At 41.0% G+C, this 12,887-nt stretch overlaps 1 long non-coding RNA gene across 1 annotated transcript in view; it reads right to left on the reverse strand.

Annotated features, from left to right (window-relative positions):
* LOC117359229 overlaps positions 1-12,887 on the reverse strand; it is an 81,324-nt gene that overhangs the window by 44,035 nt on the left and 24,402 nt on the right. The window contains exon 2 of the long non-coding RNA XR_004539191.1: positions 8,353-8,473. This is a non-coding gene — a long non-coding RNA (uncharacterized LOC117359229). The remainder of the gene's footprint in view (positions 1-8,352; positions 8,474-12,887) is intronic.

Genomic DNA, 12,887 nt, shown 5'->3' on the forward strand with positions numbered 1-12,887 from the left:
AGGGAAGGGGCTTGATGGACAAACTCAGGTAATTTATTCCAGGCATAGGGGTCAGCTAAATGAAAGGAACAAAGTCTGTAATTGGCAGTGGAGGATAAGGGTAACACTGAGTGACTTATCTGAGGAACGGTGTTCTCTAGGAGGTGTATAAGGAGAGAGAAGCGAGGAGAGATATTGAGGGGCAGTAGAATGAACACACTTGTAGGTCAACAATAAGATCTTGAATTATATGCGATGGCAGATAGGGAGCCAGTGAAGTAACTTAAGAAGGGTGACATTAGCATAGCAAGGTTGAGAGAAGATGAGTTGCACAGCAGAATTTTCCACAGATTGCAAGGGGAAGAGGCAGTTAGGAGTAGATTGCAGTAATCTAAGTGTGAGGTTATGAGAGCTTGAACAAGGGTCTGGGTAGTGTACTCAGAGAGGAAGGGGCAAATTTTGGGGATATTGAAGAGATAGTAGGGTTTTGGAGGAAAGAGTAGCAGCTCAGTCTTGGACATATTTAGTTTTAGATGATGGCTGGACATCCAGGCAGCAATGTCAGCCAAGCAAGCAGAGACTTTTTCTTGGACTTTAGGTGAAATTTCAGGTGTAGAGAGGTAGATCTTGGAGTCATCATCATATAGGTGATACTGAAAGCCATGGGAGGAGATCAGGACACCAAGGGAAGAGGTGTAGAGAAAGAAGAGAAGAGGACCTAAGGCAGAACCTTGGGGTACACCAACCACTAGTGGGGTAGCAGCAGAAGAGGACTCACCAACACATACACTAAAGGTGGGTTGGGAAAGGTAGGAGACAAACCAGGACAGGACAAATTCTAGTTGCGCGTTGCTAGGCAGCCTCAATTCGGGTGCCTAGTGGTGCTAACTAGGGTGCCATTTATAGAATCTGATCCCTTGTGTGCCCAAAATAGCCATATAGGCCCAGATTCTAGTAACGGTGTTCCAAAATTAGGCAATGATAGATATTCTGCCGCCGTCTAACCATTCGGGACACACCATTTTAAAAATATTTGATGCGGCGAACACCATCTACATTGAAGGCGCCATTCACACACCTACAGAAGTCTTAAGGATGACGTGGACTTGATTTACACCAGAAGTGTCCTTAGGCAACCCTAGGCGTAAGACAGGTGCTTTAAATGTAGGCCTGTAAAATGCTGGCCTACATTTAAGGTACCTGTCTTAAAAACAGCTGTGATTCTATCAATGGTGCCGATGCATGATTGACACGTGATCGGTGGCCGTTTTTAGTCAGCTGCCAATACCAGTGCTGTTTATAAAATCCGGACCTTACTATCTGCCAATGTTTATATTTATCAGTCATAAAATATACATGCAGAATCATTATGGAGATAATTTTGTATGCAAGAACAGGCAACATTTCTAAGGGCATGGTTATAGATTAGAACTGAACTTCCACAGTGTTATGCATTTAAATGTCATGATATTTACAGATACAACTTTAATTTATTATTTATTTAAATTGTATTTATATTCCATTTTTCCTAGTGTTTAAAGCACATTACATGAATTTAAATAACTCTATGTTATATCCATGGACTAAACAACCTGAAATCTTTGCTATTTTTTCAGAGCACACATAGATCTTTCTCTTTTTTTTTTTTTTTTATAGAAAGGACTCTTTAGAAATAGAGTTCATTTTTATATAACAAGCAAGAGTTCATTAAATATCACTCTGACAAAATATGTCTAAATCTCTGTAAGGGGTGAAAGGTAGCTTCAATGAAGGCAAGTATCATGCATTTCTTTTGGGTATAAAGGTTGCCATAGAGCTTTTAAACCACTGATGGTGATTAATATAGAATAGAGAGCAAGTAATTTCTCATTGTACTGAATTGTTTTGGGATCTTTCTCTTCTTTTTTTTTTTTTTTTATCAAGAACTAATTATTATATTCTCTTTCCTAGAGAAAGAGGATACCTGTAGTACATAATGAGTTTTATGAAACTGTTAATACCCACCAGTGAGCCTTCTCAGGAGTAGCCCACCTCCACGCTCTATACTTTACTCCCAGAGGGGCTACATTTGACTCCAGACTACCTCTTTTTATAAGCTTGGGCTGAGAACAAAAACAGCAAAAAAACCCCACAGTTTTGGCATTCCATGAAAAAGGCAAACAAAAGCATACTCAGTAAAAATAGGCAAAAGCAAAAACTCACAGTTCTCCAGTCAGTCCTTGCAAATGGCAGCCAAACCCACCTCCATCAGTTAAGGTGCTGCCAACAATTCTTCAGAAAACAGCTCTCCCTGAAGCTCCATCGGCTTCTCTTGGTCTGGTGCTGCAAACTCTGGAGTGGACCCAGATTCTTCCACTTCCATCAAGTCTAAGGCATTACCCTCACTTGAGCCTACAACCTCTTCCTGAGGGAGAGACCTGTGCTTCCTCCCTAGCTTCCCTAACACCCTAGTCAGATCCACAGGCTTTTCATGAGGGGAGCCACACCCTGCCCTGACTGAGCCTGCTCTAACCTGGGCCTCTCTCTGGCTCCCCAGGTAGACACTAGGGCACTAGCCTTGCTCCCTATTCCTAGGAATAGGTTTAAAATCTATGTCCATAGCAATTCTTTTATAGATGATAGTGACTGTGTAGGGTTTCCTTGTCCCCCCATTCTGGGTCTGTGGCTCCCTCAGCAGGTCAGGTTGGTACTGGGATCTGGCCTTGGCAATCCCCTTTTTGGGCCTTTTTCCACCCTTTCTCCCAGCTTTCACAGGCCCGGAGCCTGACTGGTCACAGTACACACAAATTAAAATTGGCAGTGATTGGAAAAAGCCAACATTCACAATGTTTCAAGGGTATACATTATCTACCTGTGGGCTATTATGCTAACAAGAAAGCATGGGTAATCAGAAAAACAGGCCCTGATTCTGCAAACTGCATCCCAATTGTAGGCAGCTGTAGGCATCCTACAGCTGTCTAATCAGCCAATCGGGATGCACGTTTTTTAAAATAATGCTTCCCAGGCAAGCCACCTATATTGAAGGTACCTCTGGGAGCCTAGGGAAGCTCAAAAGCCTGCCTAAGCTCTCCTAAGTCTAGGCGGTAGCCTTAGGCAAACGTAGGTGGCCCTATGCATCTCCCTAGGCCAGTGGGAGACTCGTACAGTGTAGGCCAGCAAAGTGCTGGCTTACATTGTAAATAGACGCGGCCGCTATACTCCTTGCCATGATAGGTATAGCAACCATGGCTGCCTGTTGAGCAGTAGTGGCTCGTGGCCAGTAGAGGGTGATGTCTATGGGACGGTAATGAAATGGACGTCAGGACATGATAGTGCAGTATTTTGTGGAATTTTTACAAAAGTGCCTGCTTTTCGTATGATTCTGGGTAACCCTATTAGATACAAGCATATGTGTTAGTTAAGGCCATACCCAATAGAAGCGTACGAAAAATTGGTGAATAAAAATCTGAATATGGATGTAGCCAGGGCCAGAAAAACACACTACAGATTAATATTAAGGAAAAGCATAATAATATTATTTTTATGTACTTTGCTATTAGGCTAGATCATGAAGGAAATCAGGATGTACCTGACCTCCATCTTGAGGTGGTGACTCCATTTTGGGTTCTCTGTGTTTCTGTATCTTCTGCTTGGTTTTACTCCATTTTGTGTTCAGCCTTTTTCCCTGTCTTTGTTCAGGGATTTCCCGCTTCTAGTCTCATGGTTCTAATTGATACCAAATGTGCCTTCGGCTGGTTAGGCAAAGTATATTAGATTTCATATTCTAAACTGAGATATAATATGCATTAAATATGAATGAAATACATGGTCTGAATGAATGAAGAGGCCCCTGAATATGTGGTGATATGAATGGATTTGTAAAAGAAGGGGTACTTAAAATGAAATGGTTTATAAAAAGCATACTAAGGAAAATTCCTGAACACAGCATCTGGAAATAATTAGTCAGAGACTGCTGTTCCAGTCTCAAGCATAGGAAGGGGGGCATTGGAAGCCCACGCTTAGGGCTGTGTAGGTGTAACATGAAGCTGTCAGCTCAGGGAGAGGGGGAAACAGCCCCTCCTTCTCCTTTTTCTCTAAGGCTGACAGGAAGGGCTGAGAATATCTCAGCACTTAACAAATGCAGGTTCTCTTAATATACCTTTTTGAAAAGGACAAAAAGAATATTGGATATGTAATAAAATGTTAATGTATATTCAGAAATGAATGTAAACAAAAAAAATATGATTTCTGAAACTTTTAAACATGTAAAGGAATTTTCTTTGTCTGAATTTAAAGACCACCTCTGTTTTTGGTTTGCCCATGGCCAATGATGTCACACTGGACTGAAGGTATATATTGGGGAGTTTCAAAGTAGCGGGTTGAGTTCGTTATCAGAAGGCCAGCATTATGGCAACTATAACGACCTCCCGCTAATGCAACTGGTCTTTTGAGTTCCATGATGGAAAAATAAAAGCAATAAAATTATTTTGGTGAATCTTGCGTTATGCGTCATTTCCATGTTTTTGTTATTTTGCACACCTTGAGTGGAAGCTAGCAGCTTAATTGGTCTGCAGCTTTATGAGTGCGCTGGTGTCCAATTAACCATGCTCACTGTCTCCCCCCCCCCCCCCCCGAACGAGGCAGGAGGGATGCCCAATCCCTCCTGCCCAGAAGACCCACCCCCACCTCTGATGATTGCCAACAGAAGGGTGCCCAACCCCTCCTGCTGGATGAAGATCCCCACACACATGATCACTGGCAGGAGGGTGCCCAACCCCTCCTGCCACAAGATGTCCCCCCTCTGGACACCCCCTCTCCAGCATCCATACGATACTCCCTCACAGAACTCCCTTGCAATTTCTTTCTGTATTGTAAACCACAAAAGAACAGGAGACAAGCTCAGTGCCCCTGAACTGAGCAATAACAGCATCAAAGCACTAAAGAATTCATGGGCACAAATTCTAACATAGAAAAGTCTCAAGGACCATAACGTCAAACTTATCATACAAAGCTAGCACAAAAAGAAATGCACACTATGATCCCTAGACGTATTGTCCTACAATACAGAGAAGCAAAAGTCAAAATAGATTCCTACAAGTGCTTCTGGAGTCCCACCAGCCTGCTCCTGAGAAACCAATAGTATAAACCTCCGCTCACGTCACACCAGTCGGATCTGGACAGACAAAGGGCTTGGGTCACCAAATGAGAAGGTGGCTGCAAACCTTTTCGACCTCGCAACAACCCAATTGCTGTAAATAAATATGTTTATTTGCAATAGACAAAAGTCAGATTTCATGAAACAACAAAGTACAGCACATTGAGCCAATGGATAACATACACAGAATGGCCATCTCCTGTCATGAATCCATCCTGAAGCTTAGACCAGCCAGTATACTACTTATATACTTTAATTTAGTTGACTAGCCTAGTTACAGATTACATACTCACTTTCTATTGGGTTGACACATCTGTCATATCTATTGATTGTATAGTCTGCATATTTATCTCGGAGCAATTTTGAAGCATGATATCACCCACTGTCAAATCTGACCTTTCTATTTCCCTGACAATGCATTCTTAATACTAATTTCAATAATTTCTGAAAGTAAGCCCCCTCCCTTCCTGAGCATGAATGTTCTTCGTTAGCAGTTCAGATAACATTTTGGTAGGACATCTTGTCCTGTACTGTTGCTTGAGTTTATCTTCTCGTTTGGACTTGTCTTCTTGAAAAGTCTCAAAATGTCCAAGGCTGTTACTGTCAGCAGATAACCAATGTTGTAATAGTCAGAAGATGCTTGCCAGCTTTCTGGGGCAAAGATGAATCTCTTACAGAGCATATTCTTTCTTGCTGATTGTTCAGAAACTTGAATTCATAAGTACAGTGTTTCTCTTACAAATATAACTTTTGGGGTCTCATATGGGTCTTCACCTTCATTCTCATGAAGGTCTTACTCCTGATTCTTCCTCATACCCCCTCAGGACTCCCCCACTAACCTTTCAAAATTGGCCAGACAGATGTGTTTTCTTACCATCCAGCTGGCAGGCTCACCTCCATTGAAATGAGGCAGGCCTGCCCCTTTTCGGCCCATCCCCGGTAAGCCTAAGGCCTGAATGGCCCAGGCTCCTAAGGCCCCTCCTATGGGCGGGGCCTGAGGCATAACAATTCAAGACTTTCTCAAGGAGTTCAGTCTTAAGGATGTCATTTATGCACTTCCCAGTGCCTGGAAAGATGTAACCAAATCAGCATTAAAAAATGCTAGGTAAAAACTTTGGCCATCAACTATGTTTGATGAATATGAACCTGTAGAGGAAGACTTTGAAGGTTTCCATGTCAGTGATGATATCAAACCTCATTGCTTATGTCAGAAGTCTATCATCAGAAAATGTTAATAAGTTAGAGGCAGTCGATATTGATGAAGTGCTGAATATATTGACAAAGAGGCACTTGTGCATTCCTTCAGTGATGGTAAGATTGCTGAAATGGTATTAAAGAAAAACTTGAGGATAGTAGTGATGATGAAGACCTTGTGAAAACCGGAGAAAAAATCCCTACAGATGATATGATGAAAATGTGTGACCAGTTAATTGCTGGCATGGAACAACTTGCATTTATGGCAAGAGTTCATTAAATACTACTCTGACAAAATATGTTTTAATTGCTAATTGCTGGCATGGAACAATTTGCATTTATCAGTGAGCATGAAATTATGGTACTCTATTCGATCAAAGAGAGACTACTGAAACAGAAACCTTTATTAATTAGATGACACTGGAAAAAATCTTTACAAAGACTGCCACTGTTCCTGCACCATCGTCAAACTGATGAATACAGACAGATGATGCATGTTAGATACTTTTGGTTAAGAAAGACTATGGCCCTGTTTTACTAAGGTGCACTAACCAATTAGTGCGTGCTAAACGCTAACATGTGCATGTTAGTCTATGGACGAGTTAGTGTTTAGCGCGCGCTAATCAGTTAGCGCACCTTAGTAAAACAGGGGGTATGTGTGACTAAAGACCATGGGCTAGATTCACGAACCTGCCCAATTGGGCCCGATCTGGGCAGGTCTGATGAATTCTCTAAACACCAATGTGCAGATGGGGGCGATCAGAGGAACGTCCCCATCTGCCTGCCCGGATTGCTCTATAGCGATTCCAGTGCATGCGCAGACCATCTGTAGATGGTCTGCGCATGCGCTGGACCTCCGGGCCGGCCGAGTTTTTTTTTTTCTTTCTTTTTATCTAGGGCAGAGGGAAGGGGAATGTAAAACTGGTGTACTAGCAGAGAAAGCCGGGCCCGGCATAGATTTAGTTTTTATTTTTTTAATTGAGCCCGTTGTTTTAACCTTCTTAAAGCTCACGGGTTAAAACCACGGGCTCGCAGGGCGGGACAGAGCAAGGCGATATTCGGGCCGAGCAGGCAGGAGACAAGAGATCTGGGCAGAGCAGGGCAGCAATTCAGGGCAGAGTAGGCAGGAGAGATTGCAGAGCAGGGCAGACAGCAGGGCTTCCAGAGTCGGAAAGACGTTTTCGACTGGTCCCCAGCAGTCGCTTCTTCAGTTGATCAGCCAGCCCAGTCGGATTGCGAAATTTGTGTTGTGAATTGCGTCCCTGCCTACTTTGCATGCGTTTCACTTCATTTGCATGCACGGATTCGAAGCGGATCGCAGGAGAGGTTAGTGAATAACACAGGAGGGAAATCTGATCGCAAAGGGGTCGCAAACCGAATCTAGCCCCATGTTTGGAACAAGTTTGTGTTTGAAGAGCTTGAAATATTTGGTTGTGACTCTCTCCCTAGTAATGTGCACTCTTTCAGTCCCTTTTACAAAGCCATGGTAGCGGCTTTGTAAAAGGGGCCCTCTGGCTTGGATTCTGTAATGTCACTTTAAGGTGCAGCATTGTTCTAGAGGTGTGAGAGGAATGCATGAGCTTAATAACTGATATTAGTTTGTTTGAGTTCTCTCCATAAATTGCCTTGTAAACTATACAAGCAATCTTAAATTGAACTCTTTTCATTGGAAGTCAGTATAGATCTGCTAACAATGAACTAGCTTTTTCAAATTTCCTTACTCAAAAGATAGGTCTAGTCACTGTATTTTGTAGCAATTGTAGCCTCTTAAATTATTTTTCAGTAATGCAATAATATAAGGAGTTAGAGTAGAATAGGTATGGGAATGATACTGCTTGCACAACTATTCTGATACTGGTCTGAGTTAAAATGGATCTTATTGCTCTTAATCGCATGAGTTTTTAGCACGCGCTGCATTGCCACGCACGCTAACCCCATGCCAAGAACTAATGCCAGCTCAATGTTGGCGTTAGCGTCTGGTGCACGCAGCAATGCAGCTTAGTAAAAACAGCCCCTAGTATCTTTGAAATGTTCTTGATCCTTACCTTTTCTCCTGTCACCAGCGGTAGATTGGTATTTGGCAGTGCTCCATAGTCGCCAAACGAGAGAATTTTTGTCTTTAGTTTGTTGGGTCTAAGGAAGTTTTTCTATTTTCCTCTTAAGGTACTGCAGAAATATTTGAGTGAGATATTAGACTTTCCTCATTCAGAGACTTTGACTGTGATAAACATTTATCATTTAATCAGAACAGATAAAATTGGAACCAAGTAAGGGAGAGGGAGGGGGAGGAGCTTAAATCACCTTAATTCAGTTAACATTTTAGAGCCATCTATTTTCAGTCTTCTCACGATGTAATATCATTCGAAGGAACGCTGAAAAGTTCTCAGCCCAACCAAGAAAAGAATGATGTGGAGCCATGAAACTTACAAGTTATTCCACACTTTACTTGACAATTTTCAATTCAATGATGTGAAATGAAACAAAAAGTGTCAAGAAAAGTGTGGAATAACTTGTAAGTTTCATGGCTCCACATCATTAACTTGTAAGTTTCATGGCTCCACATCATTCTCTTTTTGGTTGGGCTGAGAACTTTTCAGCGGCCCCCCTCATATCATTTCATTCCACATTACTTGTTAACTTTCATAATAAATCAGAGAACATGTCTAATTTGAAATTGTTCTTTAAGCATAAAAATGTTCCTTTTTATAGCCAAAGGATAATCATTTTTCCTGAGCTGGCTAGAATATCTCAGTAGTGTAGGAGAACAGTTTTACAACTCAGACCTTGTCTTACTAGTTGGTGTTTCCTCTTATAATGGAAATTGATTTGTCTTCTTGTATTCTATCCATTTGGAAAATTTCTTGTAGAAAATGCTACTAAGGAGCATATTTACTAAACTTCAAAAATTAAGGAGCAATAAGTGTATCTGCTTCTACACAGGCACTGTGCCACATGCAATGCCAGATCAGGCACTAGCTAGGGAATTCTAAATATGGTGCCTAGCATTGTGGGCTATTTCCATACTGATATTTGGGTGCAGAAAAGTGTTATCATGGAAGCAAGGCCTAATTCTATAAAGGACACATGTAGAATCACGCTAAGTGCCAATTCCCATGCCTAAACCTTTAAGTGCTGAAACCTGATGTAAATGCTGGCACTCAAGTCAAGGACACTGAGGCAATATTCTATAACTAAGCAAATAACATTTTGGAAATTCCTTGACATGCCCATGCCTCTCCCATGGCCTACCCCCTTTTGAGCTACAGAATATGGGAGTTAGGTACCATACAGAACAGCATGCAGCAAAATGCACACACATTTTTAACGGTTGACAATTAATCCGAACAATTGATTGTGTAAGCACAAAATTATTGATGTTATTGAGCTCATTATTCAAGTAGTTTGTACATGCCTCTGAGGCCCGCATACAAATCAGGGCACTATAGATAGAATCAAGGAGATAAGTTCCTATGTTGCCTTTATAAAATGGTTGTAAGACAGGCTTCTTTTTGGATTTTTCACATAGGTACACTTTTATAAAATTAGCCACCACAAGTGTTATTTTCCCCGAAAATAAATATTCAGAAAAAATGCAGGTGCAACATCTAGAGATACTTTGTAATCATGGCCAGATTCAAAGTAAAAATGCATTTATATTATTGCTTTGAAAATTATTAATCATTCACAGGTAAAAGTTAGCAATGGAAATTGTCCCAATAAGGACAGCTTGAAAATTCCCTTATATGGGAATGGGGACTTGTACGCCACATTTTTGTAGCTTTGACATTTCAAAGTGGTAGGCACTGGAGGATTAAGTGACTTGCCTAGGGTCACAAGAGCAGCACTGGGATTTGATCTCATAACCTCTGGGTACCAGTGAGACACACCTTCCCATGAGGAAAGGGGTTTAGAAATAACCACTCTAGCATCAAGAAGTTCTTTCAACATTCAAGGATCAAGAAATACATTATTAGATTTGCCAATGTTTTCCATGATTCTTGCAAAAGATTTTAATATCATTCTAATTACTTTATTATGGAAAAAGAAACTTTATCTAACAGTATCAGAATTATGCTTAATTCTCTGATTTTCTCTAAATATTTCTCTTCTCAGAAGCCATTTCAGAGATGATACATTTCTGGGCCTTGGCCTGGAGCTGATAATTTGGCAGTTGCTATTTTTATCTTGTGTTCTGAATCTATGTAGTCTTTTAATGATATCTCCTCAGAAAGCATTTTATTGTCATTCTACGCAATTAAACTCTAAGGATGTGATGTTATTAAGGGGCAGCAGTGACTATGGGGCTTATTTCCAAAAAAGATAGATGTCCAAAACACAGCATAAACCAGCACTTGGACATCTTATTAGTCAAAACGTCTAAGTGGCCATTTTCAAAATCAACTTTCTAGAGATCTTTCTGGTCATTTTGTCTCCAGTTCATCAAATTCTTGAGGGGAAGTGTTATAGGCATGTTTTCGGTGGGCTTAGGACTTGGACATTCTGCAGGGATTATCAAACTTTTAACAAAATGCCCAGGACACCATTTAAACATTTGGGCTAGACCTGTTTTAAAAATGAATAAGGGTCAAAAAGATATCCAAACTGACCACATGACTACTGGATGGATTAAGGCGTGACCCCCTTACTCCCCCAGTGGTCACTGATTCCCTCCCACCACCCATAGCTTAAAATGGCCACACAAGCAGCCAAGAACAGCAGAGCAGATGGGCACTCTAATGGGTACTGCAGTGAACGTCGCATAAAAGGTCCAAGGTACAAGTAAACATATCACTGTAACCTTCTTATATTGTATGGTGAGCCCTCCAAAAACCACCCAAAACGTACTATACCTACATAAACATGACACTTGTAGGTAAAAGGGCTGCTGTACAGGTGGGTACAGTGAATTTTGGGTAGAATTTTGTATGGCTTACTATAAGTTATAAGCGGATTACAGTGACATGTGTACTTGGGACTTTTTGATGTGACATTCACTGCAGTACCCCATAGACTGCCCCTCTGCACTGCTCTGCTGTGCTCAGCTGTCTGCGTCCAGTTTGCTAAGAACATTGGCTGCTTGAACATCCCAATAGCTTGTTTTTGTGCGTTTTTCAAGTGGGCATCTTTGTATTCGAAAATGGCCAAAAAAGATATACTAAGGGCCAAAAGATCTAGATAGGTCATTTAAAAAAAACATAGATGTCTTGCTGTTTTGAAAATGAACATTTTCTCTATTGGATTTCAGGGACATCTTTTCCAAAACGTCCAAACTCAGACTTAAACGTCCTATCAAATGCCCCCTATAATACTGCAAATGCTGGCACTGATGTTTAAATTATTATGCACATTTTCAGCACAGAAATACATATAGACAGTGGCACTAAATATACATATCATGCAGTCAGTGCCACTGCTGCTATTCATTTTATTTAGATTTGCAATTTAATAGGTCTATTCGGAATGTATACTCTATCTGGATACCAGCTGAATGTTGCCATTTTCCGAATAGTTTTATGGTCTTTTCTTCACTCTCCCTTCACCTCTTCACTATCTCCCAGAATCTATTTATGGTGCTCAAAATTGCACTTGGAAATCTGGGTGCACTGCCCAATTTTTATGTACAATTTAATTGAATAATCAACCAATTAGCACCAATAACTAGGGCAATAATATTCAATTATCAAAGCTAATTGGCAATAATTAGAATTTATGCATGCCTTACTAAGTATATTCCATGAAATGAATGCACAAATTCTAATGTGTGGATCTCAGAAAAAGGCGTGGCCATGGGATAGACACAGGCAGGTCATAGGTGTTCCAAGAAATTGGGCACACTATTATAGAATGCACCCTATCCACACCTAATTTAGGTGTGAGGATTTATACCTGGTTTCAAGTTGGTTTAAATCCTCACGCCTAAAAGTTAGGCATGGCTCCTAGAGCTAAGTGATATTCTATAAATGGTGCCCAACTAAGAGCGCCTTGGAGCCTAGCGCTCAATTTTTGGTATCAATTTTCGGTACCATATATAGAAATTTGTCCTATTTTATAATGTCAGGCTGCTGAAATGGATTTCTGACCAGCACTTTCCATATGCCTCATAATTCTATAAACCAGTATGCATAATTATATACTTAACACACAAGGTGGCACACATAAGTTATAGCATTATGTCAACTGTGTGTGTAAATTAATAACTTAATTAGCTGTTGATTGATGTTAATGACAAAGAGCAAGGAGTGGAAGAGGAGGGAGTGACTGGCATGTAGGGGGGAGAGAGAGGCCAGAAAAGCCAAATCTGTTGGGAGGGATGAGACAGAAATGCTTAAACATTGCACCAGGTGAGATACTGGCAGTGACATTAGTGGCTGGGGATTTTGGTGCTTTTTAAGGCTGGTGCCCTGAATGTCCCCTGCTACGAGAGGGGGGGGGGGGGGTAGGGCTGAAAAGTTCTCAGCCCAACCAAGAAGAGCATGATGTGGATAAAGTTCAATCAATGATCTGAAACCAAGTCAAAACATAGAATTTTGTTTCTGCAAATTGGTACTTAACGAAATAAAATACTCTTTTCAGCTACAGT

The sequence above is a fragment of the Geotrypetes seraphini genome, chromosome 4 (genome assembly GCF_902459505.1).
Source record: "Geotrypetes seraphini chromosome 4, aGeoSer1.1, whole genome shotgun sequence".
NCBI lineage: Eukaryota > Metazoa > Chordata > Amphibia > Gymnophiona > Dermophiidae > Geotrypetes > Geotrypetes seraphini.